A 7,563-nucleotide genomic window follows, 5' to 3' on the forward strand; every position below is an offset into this window, starting at 1 on the left:
GAGCTGAAGTGAACTTCAACAGAATACTTAAAATGTAAAAAGTAATTATTTTGTTTGAACTGTATTCTGGATGTAACTGTGGCCACAGCACGAACAAATGGTGTTGCTGGTTAGTGAGCACAAAGATAACAACACACATACAGGCGGCACACACAGGCACTCACACACACACACACACATACCACCTGAGGATTCATGAAAACTCTAAAGCCATATTTTTGCAATTTACCCTTTGATGAGCCGAAGGGCATTTTTTTATTAAAGATTATTCTTTGGAAATTGACTAACAATAATCAAAGGAATATATTTTTCTGAATATTATTTTTTGAAAATTCGAAAAAGGTTAAAAAGTCAAGGCCATAGATTTGCAATTAACCCTTAAAAGACCCTTGGCATTATATGCTGTGAATATTAATTTTTGAAAATTTTACTAATTAGGCATTTTTTATGTAATTTTATTCCAAAACCATCAACATCGAGCTCTACTCCCCTTGAGCCCCAAATTTTCATGGTGAGTAAATGGGTTCTCTTATGGGGGTTGTAATGGGGGTGGGATGTCCCCTAGACAGTCAGTCCCGAACGTCGATATCAGATTCGTGCTCTACTCTTAAATATCTTTCATTTGAGCCCAATATTTCCTTAGTCGGCAAACATGTCCGTTTTGGGGGATGGAGCGGTTATGGATCAGATACCGGTTTTACTATAAAATGCCTGTTGTTTGAGCCCCATATTGCCATGGCCAGTAAATAAGTGCTGTTTGGGGGGGAGGGGTTTCCTAAAGGGGTGGACCAAAAACTTGGTTCCGAAACTGGGTATCAATTTCATGTTCTACTACCCAATACCTTTCATTTTAGCCCCATATTGCCATGATCGGTAAAAATGTCCGATTTAAGAATGTTTTGGGGAGTGGGGTGATCCCCCAAAACACTTAGCCCTGAAAAAATATCAGCAATGTGCTCTACTCTCATATATCTTTATATCATTTATTTGAACCCCTTATTGCCATTGGCCTCGGAGTGGGATATTAAATTCGTTTTCTAATCTCAAATACTTTTCATTTAAATGCCGTATTGCAAAAGTCAGCATGTATTGGGTTGCCCAAAAAGTAATTGCGGATTTTTTAAAAGAAAGTAAATGAATTTTTAATAAAACTTAGAATGAACTTTGGGCAACCCAATATATCTGGTTTCGAGTATGGGCTCTAAAAACTATCGATATGGAGCTCCACCGTCTTGGAGATCCAAATTTTCATTGCGAGCAAATTCCCTCATTTGGGGGTTGTTATGGGGTGGGACGTTCTCTGGACAGTTGGACCCGAATGTTGATATCAGATTCATACTCCCAAATATCTTTCATTTGAGCCCCACATTTCCATAGTCGGCAAACCTGACCGGTTTGAGAGGTATTTTGGGCTATGGGGCGGCCACTCAGTGATTTGGACTTGAAAATGTATTTCAAATTCGCGATCTACTCTAAAATACCTCTTATTTGAGCTCCATATTGCAACGATCAGCAAATACGTCCTATTTGGGTAGTGTTATAGGGGTGGGGTGGCCCCATGGTCACTTTTACCTGAATATTGATATAAGATACCTGCTTTACTCCCAAAGGCCTTTCATTTGAGCCCCATATTGCTATGGTCGTAAATTTGTCCCCTTTGGGGGATGGTTTTGGTGAGAGGCGGTCCCCCCCAAACACTTGGTCCCATTTTTGGATATCAGATTCGTATTCTACACCTAAATACCTTTTATTTAAGTCCCATATTGCTATGGTCGGAACATTTGTCCTCATTGGGGCGGTTTTGGTGGAGGGGAAGCCCCCAAATACTTGGTCCTACATTTGGATATCAGATTCAATACCTTTTATTTGAGCCCCATAGTCACCTTTACCCGAATATTGAAGTGCTTTACTTCCAAAGACCTTTCATTTGAGCCCCATATTGCTATGGTCATAAATTTGTCCCCTTTGGGGGATGTTTTTGCTGAGAGGCGTCCCCCCCAAACACTTGGTCCCATATTTGGATATCAGATTCGTATTCTACACTTAAATACCTTTTAATTAAGTCCCATATTGCTATGGTTGGTAAATTTCTTCTCTTTGGGGGGTGTTGTGGTGGAGGGGAGGCCCCCTAACACTTGGTCCTACATTTGGATATCAGATTCGATACCTTCTATTTGAGCCCCATAGTCACTTTTACCCGAATATTGATATAAGATACGTGCTTTACTCCCAAAAGACCTATCATTTGAGCCCCATATTGATATGGTCATAAATTTGAGCCCTATATTGCCTTTTATTTCAGCCCCATATTGTCATGGTCGATATATATGTCCAATTTAGAGGTGTTTTCGGGGCTGGGGCTGTCCCCCAAATACTTGGTCCCACAATTTGGATATTAGATACGTTTTCTACTCTTAAATTCCTTCCATATGAGTCCCATATTGTGGTGATTGGTTTATATAAACATTTGGTGTGTTTTGGGGATTTGGGGGCGGCCCCCTCGGGCACCGCACCCTAAATTTGGATACCAATTTTTTGTTTTTAGGTTACTATAAGAGAGCACTCAAAATTTCGCTTAAATCGCACAACCCATCTCCGATATCTGGCGTTTCTGAAAATTAGGGTAAGGGGGAGGGTCCGCCTCCCCCTCGGATATCAAACAAATTCAGTACCCCATTTTCGCTATGGGATCATTATGTGCCATTTTTGCACATTTCAAGAAAATCGGTTAAGCCGTTTTGAGTCTATGCGGAACCGACAAACAAACAAACACCACCATAAGATGGGGGTACACTAATTTCATCATTCTGTTGGTAACTCTTGAATCATTCGTCTAAGACCCCATAAAGTATATATATTCTTGATCTGACATTTAAAGTCGATCTAGCCATGTCCGTCCGTCTGTCTGTCCATCCGTCAGTCGAAAGCACGCTAACTTTCGAGGAGTAAAGCTAGCAGCCTTTAATTTTGCACAAAAACTTCTTTTTGTGTAGATCGGATGGGATTGTAAATAGGCCATATCGGTCCATGTTTTGATATTGCTGCCATATTGACCGCCATATTGGATCTTGGCTTCTTGAGCCACTATAGGGCACAATTCTTATCCGATTTCTCTGAAATTCTGCACAAGGTGTTTTATTATGCCAAGTGTTGTTCAAATCGGTCTATAATCTGATATAGCTGCCATAGATACCGACCTTGGGTCTTGACTTCTTCAGCCACTAGAGGGCGCATTTCTTATCCCATTTGGCTGAAATTTTGCATGAGGTGTTTTGTCATGACTTGCAACAACTGTACTGAGTGTGGTTAAAATCGGTCCATAACCTGATATAGCTGCCATATAAACCGATCTGGGGTCTTGACTTCTTGACCCTCTAGAGGGCGCAATTTTTATCCGATTTGGCTGACATTTGGAAAAACGTGTTTTAGTGCGACTTCCAACAACTGTGCGAAGTGTGGTTCAAATCGGTCTATAATCTGATATAGCTGCCATAGATACCGACCTTGGGTCTTGACTTCTTGAGCCACTAGAGGGCGCAATTCTCATCCGATTTGGCTGAAATTTTGCATGAGGTGTTTTGTCATCACTTGCAACAACTGTGCTAGGTATGGTTCAAATCGGTCCATAACCTGATATAGCTGCCATAGAAACCAATCAGGGATCTTGACTTCTTGAGCCACTAGAGGGCGCAATTCTCATCCGATTTGGCTGAAATTTTGTATGAGGTGTTTTGTTGCAACTTCCAACAACTGTGGTATGTATTGTACTAATCGGTCTATAACCTGATATAGCTGCCATATAAACCGATCTTGGATCTTGACTTCTTGAGCCACTAGAGGGCGCAATTTTTATCCGATTTGGCTGAAATTTAGTACGAGGTGTTTTGTCATGACTTGCAACAACTGTGCTAGGTAAGGTTGAAATCGATCCATAAATTGATATAGGTGTCATATAAACCGATCTGGGGTCTTGATTTCTTGAGCCACTAGAGGGTTCAATTTTTATCCGATTTAGCTGAAATTTTGTATGAGGTGTTTTGTTACAACTTCCAACAACTGTGGTATGTATTGTACTAATCGGTCTATAATCTGATATAGCTGCCATATATATGCCGATCTTGGGTCTTGACTTCTTGAGCCTCTAGAGGGCGCAATTTTTATCCGATTTGGCTGAAATTTAGTACGAGGTGTTTTGTTATGACTTTTAATGACGGTGCTAGGTATGGTTCAAATCGGCCTATAACCTGATATAGCTGCCATAGAAACCAATCATTGATCTTGCTTTCTTGAGCCACTAGAGGGCGCATTCTTATCCAATTTGGCTAAAGTTTTGAAGTTTTTATTTAAGTTAATATTCCGTTCTACAAGTGTTTTAAGGTTAATTTAATATTTTTTTTTAATTATTATGCTTTAAGGGGTCACAGAAAACAAACTCGTGCTCGCACTTTAAGAAAATATACTGCAATTGTTTTGTACAGATTTAATTAAAAATACATATCTTAAAACAAAAGTTTGTTTTCTTAGTTTGCTTTTAGACTTTTGTTGCTTGGATGGTTGATAGTTTTGCTTTAGTTTCTTTCACTTGACAATGTGCTTTGTCAACGTCTGTCAGCTCTGTGTAGTCCCGAGTCTAGCACAAGTGTTTTTAATTACAGTTTGTAAAGTGTCTTATTTCATTTCATTCATTATTCTATGCAGAAGATTAAGGCATAATTGAGGTTGGAATAGTTTCTGGCGATAAGAATATTTTAAAAGTTTTTTTTAATAAGAATTACAAATAAAGGAACATTAAAAAGGTTTTGTTGCCCATAAATAAAGTTCGGGTGAAAATTCATATAAAAAAAAACATGCAGACTTAAAAACTTTTATCTGTTTAGATGAATGGGGCGGCCCGTTGGGTACTTGAACTCAAAATTTTAACAAGATATTCGTTTTCTAGTCTCTAAAACCTTTCATTTGACACCCATATAATGGCTATCGGCCAACTTTTGATTTTGGGTGGTGTTTTTGGGGTATGGGGGAGGGTCCGTTCCCTCATTTCATTTGAGTCCCACATAGCCATGATCGGCTAATATGCCCATTCGGGGATATTTGGGAGTGGGGCGATCTCCCATTACTTGGACCTAATTTTTTATACCATATTTGTTATCTACTGCCGAATACTTTCCATTTGAGTCCCATATTGACATGAACGACGAATATATCTATTTAGATGATTGCGTCCATGTGCTCGCTGGGTACATGGACTCAAAATTTTAACAAGATATTCGTTTTCTAGTCTCTTTATTTCATTTGACACCCATATTATGTCCATCGGCCAACTTTTGATTTTGGGTGATGTTTTTGGGGTATGGGGGAGGGTCCGCCCCCATCTGATATCAAAAAATTATACATCCTATGGGTGCTTCCAGATCAACCTACATAATCTGTAAAAATTTCGAGAAAATCCGTTCTGCCATTTTTGAGTCTATAAGGAACCAAAAAACAAACCGAGCCCCATATAGTCGTGATTGGCTAAAATGCCCATTTGGGGCGCTTTTGTGGGGAGGGGTAACCCCCTATAGTTTGACCTGATTGTGAATTACAGATTTGTAAACTACTCCCGAATACATATCAGTTGATATCTATTGATATGAACGTTCGATTTGTCTGCTTGGAGGAGTTTTGGGGTTAGGGCTACTTTCTGGATACTTGGTTCCAATTTTAAATACCATATTCGCATTCTTCTCTTCAATATGTCTCATTTGATACCCATATTGCCCAAAGCGGTAAAAGTGTCCTGTTGGGTGATGTTTTTTGGGGTGGGGTACCCCCTCATACTTAGGATGCCAGTTTTATGCCAATTTCGTACTCATCTTAAATAACTTTTATTTGATACCCCTATTGTCCCAATCGGTAAATATGTCTGGGGGTTTTGGGGGGAGGGGAGAGTTGGGCGCCTCAGACACCAAAAAATTAACTTTTGTGTCAGATTTGTATTCTACTTTTAAATGCTTTTCATTTGATTCCCATATTGCCCAAAGCGATGAGTAATGTTGGGGGTTTTTTGGGGGTGGGGGACCCCCCGAACACTTATGGTGAAATTTTGTGTACCAAGTTCGTACTCTACTCATGAATACCTTTCGTTTGATACCCATATTGTCCCAATCGGTAGACATGTCCGTTCGGGTGGGTTTTAGGATGGGGCGTCCCCCCAGGTTATTTGACCCCAAAATTGTGTACCAATTTCGTGTTTTTGGAATTCCATAAGATGGTATAGAAAAAATTTCGTTTAAATCGGTGCACCCATCTCCGAGATCTGGCGTTTTTGAAAATTGGGCTAAGGGGGAGGGTCCGCCCCCCTTCGGATATCAAAAATTTAGTACCCTATTTTCAAACTTTACCATCTGTCAAAACTCCAAGAAAATCGCTTCAGCAGTTTTTGAGCCTATACAGAACAGACAAACAAACAAAGAGCAACAATTTAATTTTTATATATTGGAATTCCAGCTCGTGATCATATTTAATGCTTTCTACACAAAGATCAGCATAGCAAAGAACGTATAAAAGTTAGGCAAGTGTGTGCTGTTTTCAAAACACTTTGACTGGCATAGTGGATCGTGATTTCTGATATGCCATGTATCTTCATCAGCTCCTTTGTCAAGTGGAGAAAGATGCTCTACATACCCAACTATTATTGAGTACTGTGTAGAACACAATTTTGTTCTGAAATAGGGCATCTAAACCAAATATGAATCGAATTGGATATAAGTATGGATATTGTAGAGTTATTATAAACTAGGATAATAAATTTATCCACGGGGGTGGGTATTCTAAAAGTGGCCTTACCGTTTTTACTTGTTAAAGGATGAAGCGTGATTACAACAAACGGGCGGTTAGATGGAACACATACTTTGAGGGGTCGGAAGGTTTTAAAGATGTTAGTGCATCCCCCGCTCTTCTTAAAGAGCACATCTACATTCTTTTCAAGTTGAATTTTCTTACATAAAAAAGTCGAAATAATTTTCTATGAAAATAAAATTTTGTGGAATTTTTTCTAAGGTTAAAAACTATTTTCTTCTAACTTCGTTTGAAATTTATTTTTTAAAAATTAAACTTGTAATTGTTATAGTAAATAATATTAAAGAAATAAATAATAAATAATTTACTTACATTCTTGGCTTCGGCAACATTTTGGAACTCCCTTCGTGCCATGCATTTCTAAGGGAGGCTTTTGGTACCCAAGTACGGATTTCGGTGCAAAATAAATATAAAAGAGAAAAAAAATAATAAAACAAATAAAATAAAATTCAATAAAATTAATTTAAAAAATTAAAATTTTTAAAAAATTCTTGGAGATTAAAAGTTAAAAAAAAACTAAATATTTTTTTTTAATTTTAAAACATAATAGTAAAAAAAAATAAAAATAAATGTCAATTTTTAAAATATTATATTGTTTTATCTTATTTTATTTTATTTTATTTTATTTTATTTTATTTTATTTTATTTTTATTTTATTTTATTTTATTTTATTTTATTTTATTTTATTTTATTTTATTTTATTTTATTTTATTTTATTTTATT

General features: G+C 37.6%; 1 protein-coding gene across 1 annotated transcript in view; it reads right to left on the minus strand.

Annotated features, from left to right (window-relative positions):
• The window catches only part of LOC106093385 (uncharacterized), a 325,894-nt gene extending 318,640 nt beyond the window's left edge, over nucleotides 1-7,254 (minus strand). The window contains 1 exon segment of the mRNA XM_059366887.1: nucleotides 7,153-7,254. The gene's annotated coding sequence lies outside the window, so the exon portion shown is untranslated.
• Nucleotides 7,255-7,563: the final 309 nt, after the last annotated feature.

This window comes from Stomoxys calcitrans, chromosome 4, assembly GCF_963082655.1.
Source record: "Stomoxys calcitrans chromosome 4, idStoCalc2.1, whole genome shotgun sequence".
NCBI lineage: Eukaryota > Metazoa > Arthropoda > Insecta > Diptera > Muscidae > Stomoxys > Stomoxys calcitrans.